We start from the raw sequence: 22,093 nt of genomic DNA, 5'->3' as shown, positions 1-22,093 counted from the left end.
AAAAAAAAAAAAAAAAAAAAAAAAAAAAAAAAAAAAAAAAAGAAACACAAATTCATATGAGTAGCCAGCCATACACCATCAGCCATACAATTTGTTGGTTTGTTTGATAAGGTATCGATATACGGATAAATATACATACATATATATATATATATATATATATTCTTGGTCTATCTTTGTTTGTATACGGAGCATTGGTTTGTTTAATAGCAGCAATAACGGCATGGTGCACGTATTTATTTTTATAACGTTTTTAGTTAAAAAATAAAAGAAAAAAAAAAAAAAAACACATGCTTATAAAATTTACTATGAAGCAGTGCTGGAGCGCGCTCGAGTGCGATACACGAGCAGGGCCTTTTAATACATATTTAAAAATTTTCTTCAAACTATCTACACCCAACAGGTGACTTATGAAACCGCTTTATTTGTAATGCGTACGTATGTGTACATATATACCATTTACACTGACTAGCGGGATTTGAATAGAAGAATTTATTTACATATCTGCAAAAATCGGAGGATTAATCCTCCTCAAAATAATTCGAAATGAAATATTTTCGGTTTAACCCTTTTCTCTTTAAGATCAAAAATTTATTCAAAATCCATTTCAAATCGGTAAAGAATTTTTGAATAATCCTTGCAAGCGTATGTCATTGATAACTACTAACCTTTGAAATTTTATTTTTCTTACGTATTTTTTTTTTTTTTCTCAAGGCATTTCTAGCTTTTGTCTGTGACATATTTGGTCAGCAATAAAATATATTTCTATATAATACTATCAGCAATAGATAATGAAGAAATTGGCAAAATTAAGTGAACACAAATGAATTATTTTATGATGGGAATTTTTTGTTTTTTATCTCTTCAATTATAATCTGCAGTGATGGTCTTGTATAAGATGTACACATTCTGGATGAATATGACTAATGGGACTGGTGTCTTTTCGCTTAAACGATAAAGATGTTCTTGGGCAAAAAAGAAAAAAAAAAAAAAATTAAAAAAAAAATTAAAAAGGCCCGGACAAATATTAACTCCAGTCTAGAAATCAATTCACCATTTTCGTATAATTATTAAAGCATTGATTGGGTATAGATACGACTTTAAGCATCGTATAAAATGCCTAAACAGAATCTCTTATATTTATATATATATATATATATATATATATGTATATGTTGAAGTATCTTCACAAAAGTTATTGTAATTGTTAAAGAGAAGCAGATAGAGAACAGGAATGTTTTGTTTGTTTTATTTTTAATATTATTGAGGCAAATTATTTATAAAAATAACAAATGCGGTCAAGTGGCATTGAATAATAATTAAAAATGTGCTCGAGGAGAATTGTTTATTAAAAAAAACTTGCACTATGAATAAAACTAGAAACCGAACAAATCAGCCAAAGTTAAGGCATATTTTGAGTATCTGCGTAAAGATATTTGTTAACAAAGCTGAGCAGAATGATTAATATTAGAGGAGTAACTTATTGCATTTAGGGGTATATTGTTCCGTTATAGCCGGTACCACTAATCATAAAAGAAAACAATGTGTATCCTTGTCGCAATTATTTCATGGCTTTATGTCAATTTTGATATTCCGAGGGAATAATCAGTCATAAACGAAAACAATCCGAAAACGGGCTTGTGAAGTCCAAGCAAACAACAAAATGCGATTTCATTTTATTAAAGAAATATCTACAGGCATACAGCAGACATAGCGTTACACTTATAAGCAGACATAAGTACCCTCTTAAATTATTGATCGATATGTTGATGAGGTATCAAGAGAACATAAATGCTTTCATTTTATGCATTATTTTGCATTGAAATTTTGCAAAATTTTCTAATATTTATCCGACGGTTACTGGCTTAAGTAAACGTTTCTCTTAGTTATACCATACATCACTTGTGGTACAGGTGTAGGGTACATTAACTTAATGCGGACGCATGTAAAACTCAGAAGAGCTTAAGGTAGACCTATCTATCGATTAACAATCATTTTCTAAATCGATTTAAGCCTATTTGTCCGTCCGTCTGTCTGATATTTGTTCACCTATTTTTGTGTTTTTTAGCTGCAGGTCGCAATTCGCGAGATATTTTGATGAAATATCGCCCAAGGACGAACGCTATTAAAAATGGTTCGAATCGGTCCCAATATCACGCGCTATTCTGAAAAGTTGTTATATGCAAATTTTTAAAATTTCCCGGCAAAAGGGACTAAATAGTAGTATTTCGGCATTTTCAAAGGGTCTGAAAACTTTGGACCGCCTGGAGGAAATTTTTGAACCCGTTCGCATACCATCGTTCCTGCGGAAAGTACAAAAATCGAATTTCCAACAATTCATGGTGAAAATTGACTCATAATAGGAAATTGACAAGGCATCTCTATCAATCTCGCTGAATTTGGACAATGTGGGTCTAAATGTAAATCCTTATACGCCGAAAATGTCTAATTGGTAATTTTCTTCTATAATGAAAAGTTGCTCACGATAGTAATTAAATAGAAAAATTAATTGGATCTAACTTGAATCACGTGGGTCTATTTCATTCCCCCTCCATATAAGATATCTAATAATGTCTTAATAATTCATAGGAGCGTTTCCGCAGAAAAAATTAACGATAGAGAGTTTGGATCAAATAAACGGATCACCGCCACTTATCTTATGCGGAGAGAAAACCGAACTTTCCAATATGCGAGCTTTTATGAAAGTAATTTGTACTCTTCGATGCGTTATTACCAAAACGAACGAATAACTGCACTAGGCGAAGTGGTCTGAGGTATATAATGGTCGGCATCGCCCGATTATAACTTTCTATTTTTTTTTACGGGCGTCATCTTTGTATTCAAGTATACTATAAAACTAGTTTACATAGGTTTTAAATAGTAAATTAGCGTAAGTAGACAAATAATTCCTAGTATTTTTCATTTTCAAGATTAACGCGTTCGTTACCAAACAACGTCAGAAATAGGCGGCACAACAATTTCTTACCACAGCCCATTTATGTTACTTTAAAAAAAAAAACTTTAATTCTACTTGGTTTGGGTCTAATGGATGTTTTCCATGGAAGAAAATACACCCCTTCAAAACACATCTCTTGCTACTATTTCAAAGTTGATTTTTACGAATTTCTATCGAGTCTCTTCAATTTATCGCATCGTATCTGTCTATCAGTTCACATTGTCCACTTGATACGAAAGAAATTTTTCAAAAATCGTATTGATTTTTCTTAACTTTCGACTTTCTAAGGGTGGAACAAGTAGCAATTTTTAAAGACGATCGATCTGTGAACGTTCGTCGCTGGGCGTATCCAAAAAAAGAGAAAACGATTTACTCGCATTTTTTGTATAACGTATAGAGGTAACTCGACGTTGAAGATGGTCCAGATGCTCTCAAAATTCGTCATAATTCATATGAGATGTTCGATCGTGAAAAGAAGTCCGAACCGGTCCGAAATGAAATTGTCGATGATAGAATTGGCACAAGTTCATCATGCCACACCGAACACATGAAATATCATTGATTTGGATTAATGATTGAAAGTGCACAAAAACATTTCTATCGTAATCAATGCAATCATTTTTGCAGGCATGAAACAGCCATATAGAGCTAGGCTTTTAATCTTATTGTAGATTCGAACAAAGTTAAAGCGTAAAGGTAAAGATTGTTAAATATCGAACTTAGCCGTAGATTATTGTATTTATTCGAAAATTATAACGCCCGCATAAAAGTGTAATGCTTGTCGATAGCCCTATGCCAGATATATTTCCCTAATAAAACAAGGAACAATCTCAGGAACTCAAGCACGTCTAGAAGAAGAAGCGTACGCTTGATACCAATTTTTCATAATAATTTTCCGTCTAACAACGAAAACTTTTTTTTGTGCTCAATTGATTTTAGCCTGTTTCTGTTCATTCTTTTTCAATTTTTTACATATTCATACAAAGTAAAATTGAAAAACACGGTATTGCAATTCTGTTGGTGCGTAAAGCGAAAATGAAATAAAAATTTAATTTCTTTTTGGGTTATTCACGTGTTTGCCTCAACTTAGACGCAATGTTTACTTCATTTCTTGTTTTTGTAATAATGTTTCGTTTTTAATAGCCTGTGTGGCACAAAGCAAGTTGATCAAGGAGAATTTTCAATATTTTGAGCAGATGTTTGTGCTGTACGAGATATCAACCTTCCACTAGGAACAGAAAAGCAAGCGAACCGAAGCGTCAACAACTTTTGCTTTTATCTTGAGTTATTTGTCGAAAAAGTTGCATTTGCGTAAGGTGTTATTTGTTTCGCTGCTGATAGGCTAATAAACAACCGGAGTGATAAAAAGCCATAATACGGGCCAGATAAATAATATCAATGGGAACATCACTTAGGACGAGTCAAGTGAGAAGTGGGTAGTTCGGCCCAGTAAAAAAAACTACGGGACCACTACAGCGCAGCTAAAGCAATGCAGATGATTAAGTTGGTTTAGAATGAGCATACAACACGCTACGAAGCAATTAGAAAGTGGTTAGCGAGACTTGGTGCAAAAACGTATATTAGTCTTGAAATTGATAGAAAGTCGTATACGTGCGTCCGTCTTCAGGAAAAGCAGCTCATGAAGTGATCGTCAATTTAGTTTGGGAAACATCTTCTGATATCGGCGTATCTCCCAGATCTGTCTTCTTCCGATTAACAATGACTTACACCGATGCAGTCATATTTAGCAGATCAGCATCACGGTTCAACAAAGTTGAAAATGGGCGAAACTGAGTTGATGACTATGAATATATATATATATATATATATATATATGTAGTTAGGGACTAAATTCTAGTTATACACTAATTTTAATTTGTTTTTTGTTTATAAAATGAATGATTTTTGTTTTAAAAATATGTAATATGGATTTCATTATTACTTTTTTTGCACGTTTTTTTGAAAAAATATATAGAATTTTTTCATTGTACACAATTTTTTAAAGTTGTGGAATCTATCGTCAAATTTACCATATATCGCAAGTATTTTTTTACACAATTCTTTTTGCTAACGAACGCCAACTACCGTGTAAAAAAAGATATGAGAGTATTTATTAAGTCTTAATGTGATATTCGAAAGATTCGCTGATTCTGATCATAAGCAAAACGTGTTTGTTGTCAACTAATTTTTGAAAATATTTTCATAAAATATAAATATAAAGCTAAATATTATCAAACTTAAAAATATAGTTGCGCCCTTGCTTAGTTACAGAAAGTATCCTATTTCTGCTTAATTGATATGTGTATCACGTGCTATAGTTTTCTGTTTTAAGGAAAGTTTTGTTTTTTTTTTAATTTTTTTGGACAGAATATCACGTACGTGGGCGTGTCTAGGTTTCTGTTCAAGTATATTGTTTAAGGTTTAAAAAAAAAAAAAAAAAAAGAAACAATAAAATGTCCGCTTTGTTTTTTTTTGTTCATTGATTTTTAATTGTGTTTGAAATGATTTTAAGTTCATTTAAATCACAAGAAGAAATCGAAGAAAAAAAAATTAATATTCGAAACATGTTGCAACAGCAAATCGATCCAGAGAAATTATGTATAGTATGGTTAGTAAACATCAGGTTTATATTTATAAAAATCATAATTCATATTATGGTCTAGTGTATGCATATATATATATATATATATATATATATATATATGTATATAAGAGAAATGATAAAATATGGCTTAAGAAAATGGAAAAATTTGTCACAAACACTTTTACAATAAATGAAATCAAGATGATGATTGTGGAGTGAGTGGATGCAACCACTAAACTATAGTCTTTACAATTTTAAGCATATTTTCCCAAAGTAATAGATATTAATTTTAATAAAAGTCAGATAATTTTTTTTTTTTTTTCCTTCACATAGTCATAAAGAAGAAAAGAAAATGTATAACCCTGCTGTGCGTACAAGTGTGCGATGTGCGATGTGCGATGGCAACAAAATAAATGACAATTTCTCATGTGTAACCTGAGTATGCAACACAATAGTCTTCCAATGGCGTTTATGTGTTTGTATATCTGTTGCAACAGACAGCAAACATAAGTTATTGCATTTGTTATTTCTTGTGAAGAGACAATTTATATATAGACATGAATTGAAAAGATATCCATACACATATATACACACACACACACACACACACACACACACACACACATACACGAATAAACATACTCTCCATGAATTTATTTCATTATCAAATCTTTAAAATCAAGGATAACCAAGCAGTCGCATGGATATTATCAACGTTTGCTTATAAACTTGTTTTGTTGGTTTAATTTTTTTTATTTTTTTTTTATTTCCTTTAAAATTCAATAGCGTCTTGTAAAGAACAAGAAGAACAAGAACAACAACAACAATAACAACAAAAAAGAACAACAACGGCAATAAATCGTTTTATTTTTATTTCTTTAATCCATAGAGTTTAGAATATCATGGGGATTTTTAATAATTTCTTTCACACCGTACGACATATTTTAAGACTGTGAAAAGCACATTTAAACAAGCACATACTTGACGAAGGCTATATATATATATATATATATATATGTATATATATTTATATATGTTGAAGGTGATAATCTTACGGCATGCCTACCTATATGTCTATAGTTAAGTGAACAACTTGTTACATTATTGAATGTTTTTATATTCATTTTGAAAACATAATCAAAGTCTACTTAGTTTCTTAACTCATTTGGAACGTCTGTAATTTGAAAATATCTTATATATATATATATATGAGTTACACCTGACATTCGATTCATTTGGATTCATTAAAGCTAAAATTTCTGTCCACCCATTATTGTCGATCACAAATCATTTAATTTTATAAATAAAACATTTTTTATTCATTTGTTTACATGATTGATTCTGATCAAAGTATTTCGACTAACGTTAGACTTTTCAATGAAGCCGATAGCCTTGCGCTAGGTGCTAGAGCGCTTTAAGGCTTTACTCTGACAATTTATTTCTCTGGCTAAATTAATAATAATAATAATAATAATAATAAAAGGAGTCTAAAAAACTAAAACTACATAAGCGCACAATTTCCAAAAAAAAAAAAAAAAAAATTAATAAATAAATATGGATATATAAAAATTATTCTTTATAAGAACAAGTTGATTAGTAATTATGTCGCCGATTTTGGTCTTTTTGGCCAACATTCTAGTGAATTATTCGTGACTCATATGATATGCGTTAGTCATTCGTTTGGAGTGCGCACTACAAGACATGCTATAAATTTCATTTATATAGGAAAAGTTTTTCAAATTTCAGATAGTGGTTATCCCAAGACGAACATAGTTAGCGTTTTTCTTCTTTTTTTTTTTCTTTTGCTGAGTACGTAGGTTTGCATACACAATAATTTATTACAATTGCAGTTTTGTGGCTTGTGTTATGTTTTCTTTTTTTTCCTTTTGTTTTTTTTTTTTTTTTTTTTTGGAGGAAAAATATTAAGGGAAGTATGCGAGCAGAAAAAGAAAGAAAGAAAAAATATGAAAAAAATTAAGACACGGCATATACGTTCACTCAACTAGACCGAAGTCTGCGTTATTTTATTATTTTGAACCGTATGGTCTAAGTCGCAAGTAGTCAGATTCTTTTTTTGTTAGTTTGCTTTCTTTATTTGAAGAAATTAGTTTTTACATCTAAATATAATAATATTTTATTCGTTAATAAAATGTATGAGAGTTTATAATTACCGGTCATAGCATATATACGGCAATTTACTCATAATTCGATTCAATTACCATGAAATATCAGGCACACATTTCTTGCATCTCACATATCTCTCATGCAATAAATGGTTATTCTACCCTTTTTTTTTTTTTATAAATCTTTTCCTGAATAACTTGTCGAGGAAAAAAGTCATTTTGAAATTTCAATTTCAGATTCAAGTCGAATTTTGCCTTTATTAACAAAAAAAAAAAAAAAAAAAAAAAAAAAGAAAAGAAAAGAAGAAACTATGGCTTTTCAGATGTACACTTCCGAGAGGATTGGAAAAAGACATAGACAGAGATATCTCGATGGCTTGGAATTAAGAAACTTAAGAAACAATACTTCCACAAAAATCTCTATTCTTGATATCGTATTTCGGGAATTTGACGAATATTCCAAAAATATCGCGTTGCCTCACCTTTTCACTTACTCATGTAACAAATTTGCGTTGGGTTTTGTTACTTGCTTTCACTTTATTTGAATAAATTGTTGTTATCTAAACGCATTAGTTTTTATTTACTTAGTGTAAATGAATATATTTATAAATTTGTTTGTTTGCACGTTAGAAAATAAATGAAGCAAATATATTCAAACACTTTTCGTGGAATTGTTGATTTAAAGTATTGCACAACGTAGCACATGTGCATAGTAAACAATTTCAACAAATTTCCATATGCATATGCAACCGACTAGTAAGACGGTCGAGAGAGTACTCGATTCGTCTTTAAAATTAAAAAAAAAAAAAAAAAACAAATAAATAAATAAATAAATAAATAAAATAAATAAATAAACATTTCCTACGTTATATGAGTTAATTATTTAAACGATAACTACTAACTGGTAAATGAAAAAATTTTTGTCTTTTAAATGCATTGCTCCGAGAAATAGTTCAACTGAAGCTACTAATTACGAATTGTACTCAAGATCCCAAATGTTGTTGGGCGGGGCGAATATATATAAATATGACTGTACGTTCAATTGTCAGCTGACTCTGTGCAAACACTGCTTTGTTTGTCTGTCTCTCGGTGTCTGTCACGTACACAATATATTCAACTTATAACATTTGTGGAAACAGTCAGTGCAACTTTTTGATGAAATGAAAGTCCCAAACAACATTCTTAAGTAAGTGCAGTCGATCGATTTGAAAATAATCGCGATCGATTTACAAGATTTGTTATTGCGATCAATTTTTGAAGTTAACTATAATCGGAGCATGCTTTTTAAATGTAAAAAAAATGTATCTAAATGTAGTGAGTGTAGTCCTTAAAATTCTCCTAAAGGTGTTGATGTAGCTTTCTTTCTTGTCTTTCTCCTTGTACGTTAAGCATTACCCCGCTATAATGCCGACCTAGTCGCTCGTATTAACTGTCGTTAAATGAATGCGAATGGATCCATGCAAGTTAAAGGTAAGCAATTTTCATCTTCTTTACGTAACAGTTGCGTAACAATACAAAATGTATAGGTAAAATATGCATATATATCCATATATATGGATACTTAATTTTTTTTGTAACAAAATACTTGTAAACCCTTCCATATCTGTCCAACTAATCGAAAGATCGAAAATATACTTGCGGTCACTGTTTAGGGCCGCTCTGTGTGAGGATCGTATGCTGTTGAGACTGTCGTATGTCTTACCGAACGGGCATAATTTCAGCTTAGGGCTATTCTCTACCCTGCCCTACCTAATGATCTTCTCCGGCCCACGATTATGTATATATATACATAATCTATTTAAAACATTAACATCTTAAGTGAGATCTTGGAAATTTTATTTGAATATTAATGCTTTTATGTTTACTTCCCTTTATATGGAATTCAGCAGCTTTCGCATTCCACAATTGTCGCAATGGGTGCCTGAATTATTTTCTTTTTCATTGTGAGTCTCTTGTTTTTAAGTTTCTGTTATTTGCTGTTAAAGAAATTTGTATTCAAGACGACAGATTAATGTGCTGCCATAACAAGATTCTCAACATATATCAACAACAACCACATTATGTATTGCATCGCCAAGAGCATCTATATGAGTATACATATGTGTGCATCGCATGTAATCAGTTAAATATGCACGAATAGATATGTAAATGTAAGTATAACGAAAAATGCTGGTTGTTGGAAGGATCATGTTTACATAGCTCAGTGTTTGCGTGAGTTCTTAAGTCAAATAAACCACTACTACTACTACCACTACTACCACTACTACCACTACTACTATTACTACTACTATTATTATTATTATTATACATCATATGCATAGGACACATTTACATACATATTATGTGAGGTTATTTTAGTTTATAAGCTGGTATTGAAACTCTAAATATAAACAAGAACTAAAATGAATTTCATACGATATAGGCGTTGTCATCGACAACAACAATATAACCGATATCAGAACAACAATAACAATAACAATAACAATAACAGCAATAACAAACAAGCCTATAGTTATACTTATTGCCACAAACAAGGTAAAGTGTTTATTGTAATATCCTCAAGTTATTGAATGAAATTGAATTTCGATTTAACGTTAACGTTGATGATGACGACGATGACGATGACGATGACGATGATGATGAAGATGATGATGGTGATGATGATGGAGAATGACGATGTGTATCTGTCTAGTGCTAGGGTACAAAATACACATATCGACGCGTACTCATACGCACATCACAACATACGTATATATAGGTAAGTACTTCTTACTAACCAAAGTATAGTGGTGCCCATTGTCAGCGTCATTGTTTATTTTCTTGAAAATATCTACTCGAACATATTTTACTTCATTTTCACTCGATGTATAGGGAAGAATAAATATTTACACATGAAACAGCAGGCGTTTTATCATAATATTTATTTTAGGACATTTCAAGTGAGACCGTGTAGTCAGTCCGTAAAGGTTAGGCTTGTATGAAAGAATCAAATCTTTTTATTAATAATTACAAATAACTAAGAAATATGATTTCTCCATTTAACCTGAGGCGTCGTCTGCTTATTCGAATATCAAGAGCATTCAATGAAATACTTTTGTTTCCGTCCTTTCTTAAAAAAAAAAAAAAAAAAAAAACAAAACAAAAAAAAAAACAAAAAGAAAGAAAGAAAGAAAGAAGACTAAAATTACATGAAAATCTTTTATAATAAATTCTCTACGCAGGGTAGTTATCCACATTGGTAGTTATTTTCTTATTTTCATTTGGGAGAAAAAACAAGCAACGAATTTATATTCAGTTTCGGCCGAATCTCTTACACCCACAATATTAAAAGAAAAAAAAAAAAAAATGAAATTTGGACGTGACGATGGACTGTAAAATTGCGAAATCTTAATTTTATTTTTGCTATTGAGAAGAGACATATTTTTAGTTTATGGCTGCGTCCTTTGACCGATTCAGGGAATTTTCGACGCCAAATTGTGGGAAGAAATTTCCAATGTTTTTCTTAAATTTAAAGCAACCAGTAAAAGGTGACACACACACACACACACACACGGACAGATTTTACACGGAATACTTTATAAATTAGCTAAAGCATTTTTCTCGACGTTGCACACGCTTGAATAAAGCGAGCATACTTCAAGCTTTCGTGCTGAGTACAATAATAGAAGCGTGGACTGTACCACATCTCTCTACAGTTTGTTCGCACTATTTATTAACTGATATTGGAGATCATATATATAGTGTTGAAAATTGTAAACAAAAGATTGAACAACGCCATATCTTAATCATTTTTATGATGTTTTCATGCGTAATAGCTTTGGTTTATGCACTACGAACAAGTTTATGAATTGAATTTTAATTTGAAAAAAAAAAAAAAATGAAAAAAAACAATTACAACAACAATTCTAACGTTACGCATACACAATGCACAAAATATAATTGCTATTGTGCACAAATTCGTCACTGCAAATGAATAATGAAATAAAGTTTAGCGATTTTCATTCAATGAAATTCATTTGCTGGGTGTAATCGGAAACCATACATCTCATATATCGATCTGAATTCCTTTAACACTTCACAAATGTAATCAGCATTGTTACAATCAATTCTAAAGGTGAACGAACATTCATGCAAAAATGATCCTCTTTTTGCTCACATTCATCTACGTTAGCATATTGAAAGAAATGAAAATATATATGAAATACAAGTTGAGCAAAATTCTCGCTATATACATGTATTCTTATGTTCATATAGCTCTTTGAGAATTTTCGCTGAGTTCTCGTCCAAAATGTCTTGCAATTCATTGTCCATTTTTTTGGTCGTCCAAGGTTTTCTTTTCATTGGTATTAAAATACCCTTTACCGCCTTTAAATCGTTGAAACTAAAACCGAAAATTAGGATATGACAGAGAATCAACACAATAAGCTTCTGGCAAGTGTTTAATGGGCTTCAATAGCGGATTTCTTCAAATCAATCAATCAACGTAAGAAAGGCCGAAAAATCAATTTTCAGCACTTCATGATTAGCATGAGCATAAGTTGAATAACTTAGGTAAGGATCATCATCAAAATCATCGAATTTAATCGGCTACATACCCAGATATTTCCCATTTCATGTAACATACAACACACAACTAACATATATCCACGGTCGTGGATAATATACGAAAAGAGCATAAATTGAAAGTGAAAATTTAATGAAAAGTTTTTCAATTATATTGCTGACGGGTCGGGTCGGTCGGGTTGAAAATCTTGCACAAAAAAATCTTTTCAATTTTTTCGCCTTTTTGCCAATTTATGTATACCGAGTATGTTGTTCTAAAGTTGTTGATAAAATTAGCGTAAAATAAATAGATAGATAAATGCAATGCAAATGCAATTAATTCTCAAATAAGATATTTTTCATCTCTAATTGTTTTATGAATAAAATTATTTAATTAGTCGCTTTGTTAAAACTAAAGTGAGAAAAAAGTAAAATTATTGTTAACTTGCATTAACCAGAAAAAACAAAAAAAAATAAATAAATAAATAAATGAATAAAATTCTGAAGAAAACTGAGAGAGATTTATTTGTAACGCTATCTAATTAGTAAAAGAAGCGAATAGTCTAAGTGAAGTAAAAATAAACAAGTAAGAAAATTATATTCGGTCGTGACCAAATTTTTTATACGCGTCATCGTTATCCCCCCAAAAAAGAGACAAAAAAAAAAAAATAACAAATAATTAGTAAAAGAAGGAAATTTTCATATTTAGATTTTTAGAATAAAATTTGGTAACATATAGGCGTGTGGGCATTATAGGCGTGTCCTTGGCACTCTTTTGCAAATTTGTAGACGATCTCTTCAGTTTAGCTAACGGGACGATTCTCACAATAAATGCTGCACTGTTTGCGTCGGCAGACAAATGGACAAATGGGCAGACAGACAGGTTTAGGTGCATTTGATATTTGAAACTGGCCAAGAATTTATATACTTTATGGCGATTTTGAAGCCTCTTTGTTGCGTCTTATAAAGCTATTGAAGAAAAGAAAAAAATTTGGATACAATATTGGGTGGGCGTGGCAATTTTTTTTTTTTTTTTAACTTTTGCACAGAGGTGTTCTCAGTTTGCGTGGCGCTGTAAGTATGTCCTTCCACCAATTTGGTCCATTTTCAATACCAATTATAGCTTGATTTTTGCGGCCAGGAGCATATTTACAACATGCATTACGCTGACGGACATGCTTTAATCTATTCAGAATTTGATATTGATCATGAATATATACATATGTTGCGGGGTCTCTGAAGCTTCGTTTTGGGTGTCACATACATTATGAAAAAAAAGGTAAGTTAGTATATCCCCCTTTTTGCTGTGACTTTTTGCAAAAAGTTAGAGTGGGGTTTGCCTTTAAGCACTTTAGAAGATACCATTTTCGACGGCTTTCTAATAAAATTATATTAGATACCATAGTGACCTATCTAGCTTTGCAGTGACTGTAAATATTTGAATTTCGCAGGGGAATATGCAAGTGTTGGACGGACACTTTCCTTTCCAGAAAAATTTACGAAATCTTAGAACGACTCTTATGATAGACGCATGCTTTATTATATCCATCTATTCAGGACCACTTTTTGAATTTACTTCTATATTTTTTCATCTTCGTGTTTCAAGCCCCATTCTATATACTATCCTTGCTCAAAGCAAACTTCTATATAGCAACTGGCATGCTCAAATATCGGACCGAATCACTTCCCTCCCTCTGTGCCTATAAGCCATCATGCTGGCACGTGTAGGGGGCATCACCTAAGTGATTGGTCACATAAAAAAAAAAATAAAAAAAAAGAACCTGGTATTAGTGTTTCGGCATACTTATGATTGATTTGAAAAATTTGGATTGCATTGGAACCTTCTTGCAGCCCCTTCCCATATCATGTTTTCGATGGAAATTGAATCCCTATATCTCAAAAGGGTATAATATATATATAAAAGAAAAAAAAATTTGAATTATACCAAATTTGAACTCGCGTTGATACATTTTTTGGGCCCCACTATGGAAAATAAGCTTCTTTATATGGCAAAAAAAAATGTAATCCTTTCAACCTTATAACGAACATAGATGAAGAATGATAGGATCTTTGAGAAGAAAATTAAATTTGCCAAATTTGAAGCACGTTAGTTGTCGTTTTGGGACCACTGGTTGGCTCCCATCATAAGCATGCCTTTACGTGAAAACGAGATATACTTTTCGATATTTTCGATTATTAGTAAAATAATTGGAGAATTTTGTTAAAGAACGTAGTATAGCGTACTTATTATTACAGTTATAATGTATTTTACTTATTATATATTTTGGCAAAAAATTTGTTGTTGGGTTGCTCTTGTTATTGCACTGCCTTGCCAAGAGTGAAATTTATAGTTAATAATATTGCCAACTTTAACAGCTAATTATTTGGCAATAACATTATTTAATTTTTTTTTTATCGAATTTTTTTTTTTGTGCTGGAAAGTTCCATATTTCTTACCTATTTGAAGAAATCATTCAAAACTCTAAAAAAGGGTAAAAACTTTGTTTAAAAATTTATTTTGTTGAAAAACGAACGGTTGAGTAACTCGCATTGTTACGAAATATGTGCACTTAGGCGGAAGTGCGACATCGCAGACCGAGCGAAACATTAATAGTGTTACTACGGAACAGACGGTATCAAATTAGTCCTTCAGTGTTCGCATATGTAATTTTGAGCTAAGAAATGGAATGAATGAGACAGAGTTAAAATCACTATGGAGTCTGACCTATGTCGAAGTGCCCAAGGCACTATCATCGTAGTTACGTGTTAGCAACTCATTTCGTGGAAAGGCTGCAATTTTGCAAATTTCATTCTTGATGACCTGATGTATATACATATACATTTATCTTTATGTTTCTATTCAAAAGAAAATATGTCAGAAACCCGTTAAAGAGCTTAAGGGCGGGTGCGCCGAAGTCAAGCGTTAGCAGACAACTTGGTATAAATTGACCTGACATATATACTTATATGACTATTCAAAAGGCTATATGTATCAGGAGCTTATCACAGTGCTTATCGACGTAGTCGCCGATGTCAAGGGTTAGGGAACAATTTGATATAAAGCACCAAACACTAGTAATAATTAATTTAATTAGAGAAATAAATTGGAAGCCTTAAGTCGCAAGGCAGTAACATCTAAGGCTATCGGCTTCATTGGAGACTCTAGACGCATTTGAGATTTCAATCGACGACCATTGAGTTCTTGGTCGAGATCCTTTGCCTACTCGGTCACTCAGATATATTTTTTTAATTACCTTTTAAAATTGTTATAATGGGACATATAAAAAGTCTCTGTCTGTCATACGGTCGACATTTAGTGCTCCGCATATTCTTCGCAGCTTACATGCCGGTCTTGCTCTATCACTTGCAAAATCCGCCAGAGTGAAGTGTACTTTTGACATCGAAATTTCCGGAACGGAATTAAGCAAACCACTCCTGAGTTCTTCGTTCAATCACAACATTCTCACCGTACACTACACAAATTTTTCGAGATATTTTGATGGCGCTTTTAACTTTTTTTAAAGCCATGTGAAAAGCTTTACATAGCGTATTTCTTCAGATATTTCACCCATTTTCCAATCGAGCAAAGAATTAGAAAACTGTCTTCACGAAAAACGTGAGCTCAAATGCCATCTTTTAAGCATATGTGCGTTTAAGACAATCTTGAGTGATTTTTCTTCGATATGTAGGCATTAACGCCACTCCGTGGAAAAAACCGCAAAGATTTTTTATATGACCTAATATATGAATTTTTATAAATCTGGGATATTTTTATACCATATGTACACATTGGGGTTTATTAAATACGAATAATTGAACTAATTCCGCTTATCAAAAAACGTATCTTTTCGATAACATTTTCCAATTAAAATTTTATTTGATGGTTTGAAAGATGGAAAGACACTAAATATCTTTGTATTATAGTAGGTTTACTATTAATTTGTTTTTCGTTCCAAAAGTGAATGTAGATCGCTTTCAAATACTCCAATTCATATAATAAAATGACACAAAAAAAAAAAAAAAAAAAACCACCGAATAAAATCAAAGAAGAAAAGACGCTAAAAGAAAGCATAGGTCGGTACAAAGGTCGCAAATTGATTTATAGTATCTGTGAGATTTGCATTTTTGTTATATCATTTCGTTTTTTGTTTTTCGTTATTTTATTATTGTTTTTATAATTACACACATTTAAATCTCTTTTTGTGCGGTCTTTTTTTGTAGGATTTTTTTTTTTTTGCGCGGTCTATAAAAATTTCAATCAAAGCAGGACATAATTGGTGAAGTTATCAATAAAAGAAAAAATGGTAGGGTCACAACGGCTGTTTTTATAACACGGTTCCACGATCCATGTATAGAGCACTGTAATGTGAAAGTAGCATTTTTATCACATTTTTATCAAACTGACGAGCTTTATATTATACAATCATTGGATGAGGGCATAATTGCAGCTTTTAAGAAACACTACGTGAAGTTAATTTTTAGATAGACTGTGGAAAGACTTGAAAACGTTGCAATATCTTGACCGAAGTTCGGAAAAGGTTTTCGATATATATTTCGGCTTTTTTTTACTGAAATAAAATAGTGCATGCATCAAATGCATGCTGGAAAGCTGCCTAGTCGGGATGTGTCATTAATAAAAATGCAGTCGAAAGCACATTAATGTTGACGACATATATCGTTGCGATAGGATATGGCATCGGGGGATTTAATACGTTCAGTCGAAATGATTCAGGATGCAACCTCAAGGGATGATGACATTAAAAATTACGTAATCGATGTTACTGGTTGGGCAAGAATAATCCGACTATATGACAGCAGATAAAATCTACGCAGGACTCCACCTTTACCATAAATTCGTACGTAATTTTCTTGTCATTGATGGCAATTCTGAAAGAACTTCAAAATTGCGAAAAAGAGCTTCAACCTTGCGAGACATGTACGAGCGTCTAATGAAACAACAGTCATTGCAAAAACTGATCACTGACTACATGGTAATTGGAAAAAAATCAACTCTGAACGAGTTCGAGTGACGAAAGCGAAATTGAGTTTACCACAAGAAAGTCCGCGTATTGTCAGACTGCAAAGGATAAGGATGATTATATGTTTATAAGGTTTTCAGTTATTTTCTGAATAAGATTTTTTTTTATGCGATCTCTAATCACCGCATAAAAAAAACTTTTTTTTTTTGTGTTGCAAAAATTATTTTTTATAACTATTCGTAAAGTTTTGTGCGATTTTTTTTTATGCGATCTCTATTCACTACAAAAACAGTTTTGAGCGTACTTAAATATATCTTCTGTCCACTACTCAGCATGAATAGAGGTTAACTTGCTCCAGTTGAGCTATCAAACCTTTTATAGTAACTTTTAGTAAGTCGTACGATCTCTTTATCAGTTTTCTGGCATAGTTAATAGAACGTGACATTTATAAGCAGTCAATTAATTTAAATTTTTAACTTTTAGGAGTTGGTTTAATTTGGGATTTCTTTGAGTATTCTTATGTTTAAATTTGAAAAATGTCTTAGTATTTCAAAAATTTTCAAATATGTCTTGCTTATTTAACTTGTAAATAAATGTTCGGTTATTTGATATTTTTCTTTAAAAGTACGGACAAATTTTTATGCCACCGCATCTCTTTCTCTCTTTTACTATTAAGTTTGTTTTGTTTTTTTCGTATAAAGTTTATAAACCTTTTTTTCTTTCCTTTGTATAAAGATGATTATCTTTAATACTTTGCGGTTTTGTGTGCATTGTAATTTGATGCTTCTTCCACTTAAATTGACTGCTTGCGAGAGAGAAGAAGTCAAATTGAAAAATTTTAATTTTTCTTCTATATATATTATATTATTTGTGTATATATACACAATAAATACATTAATGTTAATATATATATATATATATATATATATATGTATATATAAATATATATATGTATATATAAATATATGTATATTTATATATACACAATAAATACATTAATGTTAATATATATATATATATATATATATATATGTATATATAAATATATATATGTATATATAAATATATATATGTACATATAAATATATATATATATATATGTATATGCATATATAAGTGTAAGAAATTAGAGGGGTGTTTTATCGCTCACGCTTGAATATCCTTATAACAGTTATAGCTAAGAGCCTTATATTTTGAATTAAGACGAACATGAGTTACTTTCAAGAGCTTGATAAGTAGATAATTGTTAGACTCTGGGAAGAGAACATTTTTAAATCCTTATATGTTTCCATGTAGCATACGAATGATGAGTTTGCTTGATATTTGAATAAGGGTATGAAAATGCTTTTGAATAACTTGGAAAGGAAAATAGGAAGGAAAAGTATTTTCATTCAGTGAAATTTTATTCAATTAATCAAAACTAATGTCCTAAGTACTACATTTACAAAAATTAAGAAACTTTGCATATAAATTAATGATCTTTGGGACTAAAGACAAAATCTCACTTTCAATAAGGGATTTTTTAAAAAAATAATTCAATCGCTCTAATGCTTTTCTCACATTTCGATGCCTTTCTTGCAAAACGATTTATCAATAGGCTTCAATTTTTATGCTGACTTCATTGCTTGCAGTATTAGCTGCTGGAGGCGAAATCTGAAGAAAACGCTTAATACAGAAGCAATTCGAAATTCAATCCATGCAATTTTGTTATTGTTATCGTGGACTAGTGACACGGTGCATTGTCTTATTGAAAGAGCATTATTTTCTCTTTCATTTGGGATCGATTTTTTTCAATTTCGTCATTCAATCGCACTAAAGATAGCTATGTGATATTCGGGCTTGGTTCTCTGTCCTTTTTGAAGATAGTCGATAAATATTATATCATACGCATTCCAAAATACGGACGTTTGCAGTCAATTATTACGAGGGCTATTGCCCATTTGACTACGGAATGTAGTAACGAATCCATATCTCGCCTATTGCCACATATTGTATGAAAATAACCTTTTTATTTCGCCCACAATAACACGAAGCAGTGCTTTGACCCATCAATCCGTTGTCGTTTTTGATCAAAAGTAAACAAATGCGGTACCCATTTCGAACAGCTTCCTCAAGCAAATTATTAAATCCATTTGCTTTTGATATCATTAGGATAACAGCTATGTTAAGAAATTTCATTCTACGATCTTCCAAAACGATTTTGTGCACTTTTTTTATGTTTAGTTGAACAGCTGTAGACTAGAGCGTTCACCACTATCGCTGTTTGTACGGTCGCGTTTTTAAAGCAACAAATCAAGTTTTCTACGATTTGTCTCGATAGGACGGAGCTCAAATAACACTTGTGCAGCCATTGTTTTGCTTGAACGATATTTTTGCCCGATAAAAAGCAATGGTCGAACAATGCACGAAATTCAGATTCAGAATTTCAAAGCATCACTAAAACCACTGTAACAATTAATCGAGAAAATCAAAGAAATTTTGTACACACTTCGTTTGCAGATTAGTAAGGTAAGTAAACACTAAATGGCTTCATCTAATCTATAAGTTATTCTACGAATTTTATGGGTGGGTGTTGAATGGTCCGTCGCTCCGTATTTATGGAAACTTTCAAATCAATATTTGTCATAAATTGATATTGTGGTTATATTTATGAGTGCAGTGCATCGTTTTAGAAAACAAAAATTGTGGAGCTGAACTACATATGCAAAAGCATCGATTCTATTTTCTGCCTCATTAAGTTGTAGGTATGTGCGCAGTGTACGTGGTCGCGTGATTACCATTTTCGGCGGGCAAGTGTGTTCGTTTTCATTTGCGATCTTGTCCAAAATCTTGGAAGTAAACGTTCGACGTCAAGTCGAAAACTGGTCAAAATCAGTTGAGGACTGAGAATGCGCAATATGTTTAGTGGAATCATCGAAATCGCGATGATGTATTAACCAGCCTGACTAACTAATTATTAATGATTGTTCGATCCTCTACTGAGCAACATGTGGCAGTCTTTTGCCAGTCATTCGCTATCGAAATTCAAAGACTTGTTGACTACTATTTCTCTGCAATGACGATATAGGGAATCGTTTAGAACAATATTTTGAATATATAATTGATCGATTAACTTTTGCACTGGAAACATTCGTTTGATCTTAAGAGACCTTTAGGGTCCTTCAATTTGTGTATTTGTCATACACAGATGCTCAAGTTTAAAACGCTTCAATATTGCATATTGATTCAAAACATGACACAAACTGTACAATGTCGTTTTTGAAATATGTCAAGCAAACACACCTATACAAGTATCCTATTTTTGTAGTAGTATAAAAATAGTTGCGTAGTGACCGTTTTTATTAAGGTATAATAGACGTAAAGTGAATTTATCAAAATCTGTCAAATCTAAGTAAAACGAATACAAATTGATATGCATGAATTGGTCTATACAGGTATATTATATGTGTGTGGCAAAGAGAATTAATGAGTCTTTCAAAGTTAGAGCTCGTTTAATACTAAATAAATATTTTGGCGATTTCACTATTCCAAACCAATATAAAAGGAGCAATAAAATGCTATAAATTAAAGTGAATGCAGTCAAAGTTCACTAACCCAATGGATAGTGAAACGATAAAGCGAAGAATAGAGCAAAGAAAAAAAAAAAAAAAAAAAAAAAAAAAGGGAAAAAAAATATATATATATGTATATATATGTGCATGTGTATGTGTTCAAAGAAGGCGACTAAAAGTAAAAAGAGTAGAAAGCATATAAAAATTAATTTAATGTTCATTAAAATGAAGTAAAAAAACAGCAACAAAAAACGAAATAGAAAAAGAGAAAAACGGGGGAAACAAAAATGAACAAATAAGACAAACAAACATATAACAAAGTTACTGTTTATAGTTTATAGTTATTGTTGTCGCTGTTGTTGTTGTTTTTGTTTTTTTTATTGTTGTTGCAACATTTATACGTGCTGTTTGGTTAGCTTGATTCTATTTTGGGCCTGCACTTAGCTGTTGTTGTTATATACTTTCTCTGTTTCCATCTTTTACTTCTTTCATTGCAATCCTTTTAATCCCATTCTGTGAGTTTAATTATTGCAGTTTATTAAGCGGAAATGAAACGGCACACAACAGAACAAACACTAAACCGCATACACACGCACCCATAACGAGACTCATATAACGAGAGTTAAGTGTACATTCTTCTACCATAACTGCATAGATATGTACGTGCAATCGCGTACCACTCGAATAGCGGAAACGGATATAACAGTGCGTTTGTTACAAAATTGTATGCAAAAGAAGCAAAGCCAGCAAAGAAGATCTGGCGCTCTTTTACCGTCGCTATAGAGAAAAAGGTTTAAGTGTAAATACAAAATGAATTTTAAAAAACTCACCCTTTTTTTCTTCACAATGTATGTATTTGCAAGTGCGGTTTGTAGTTCCTTTCCAACACGCGTACGATTTTATACAAAAGCTATTCTGCAATTAAAATTATATAAAAAGAACACAAACAGAAATATATAAATAAATAAACAGGTTAATTAGCCACAAATTCTATATATCATGAAATTTATGTTAAATACATTTGTAAGTTTTAAAACTCTTTCCTTATTACATAAGCATTAAGGATTAAATACATTAACGTAAACTTAACGGTGACTTGATTAGATATTGCAAATCTTAAATAAATTTAGTTAGAGACTTTACTTCAGTACATTAATTAGTGTTTAATAAATACAACTTTTAATGCAGGACTTAATTATGTTTTCAGTTGTTCGTTAGTATCTTAAACAGATTCTATGTACCATAGTCCGATGAGCAGAAAAAGAGTACGAGTTGATAATCATTAATAGATTTTGTCCACACGCACATACACACACACACACACACACACACACACACACACACACACACACACACAC

General features: G+C 31.4%; 1 protein-coding gene across 1 annotated transcript in view; it reads right to left on the bottom strand.

The window, feature by feature from the left end:
• The window catches only part of LOC119645119 (frizzled-2-like), a 220,597-nt gene that overhangs the window by 95,942 nt on the left and 102,562 nt on the right, over positions 1–22,093 (bottom strand). The window contains exon 3 of the mRNA XM_038045049.1: positions 21,566–21,650. The gene's annotated coding sequence lies outside the window, so the exon portion shown is untranslated. The remainder of the gene's footprint in view (positions 1–21,565; positions 21,651–22,093) is intronic.

This window comes from Glossina fuscipes, unplaced genomic scaffold (genome assembly GCF_014805625.2).
Source record: "Glossina fuscipes isolate IAEA_lab_2018 unplaced genomic scaffold, Yale_Gfus_2 1, whole genome shotgun sequence".
In the NCBI taxonomy this organism is placed as follows: domain Eukaryota; kingdom Metazoa; phylum Arthropoda; class Insecta; order Diptera; family Glossinidae; genus Glossina; species Glossina fuscipes.
The sequence above is the reverse complement of the archived record's forward strand: the minus strand, read 5'-3'. Positions and strand labels throughout refer to the sequence as shown.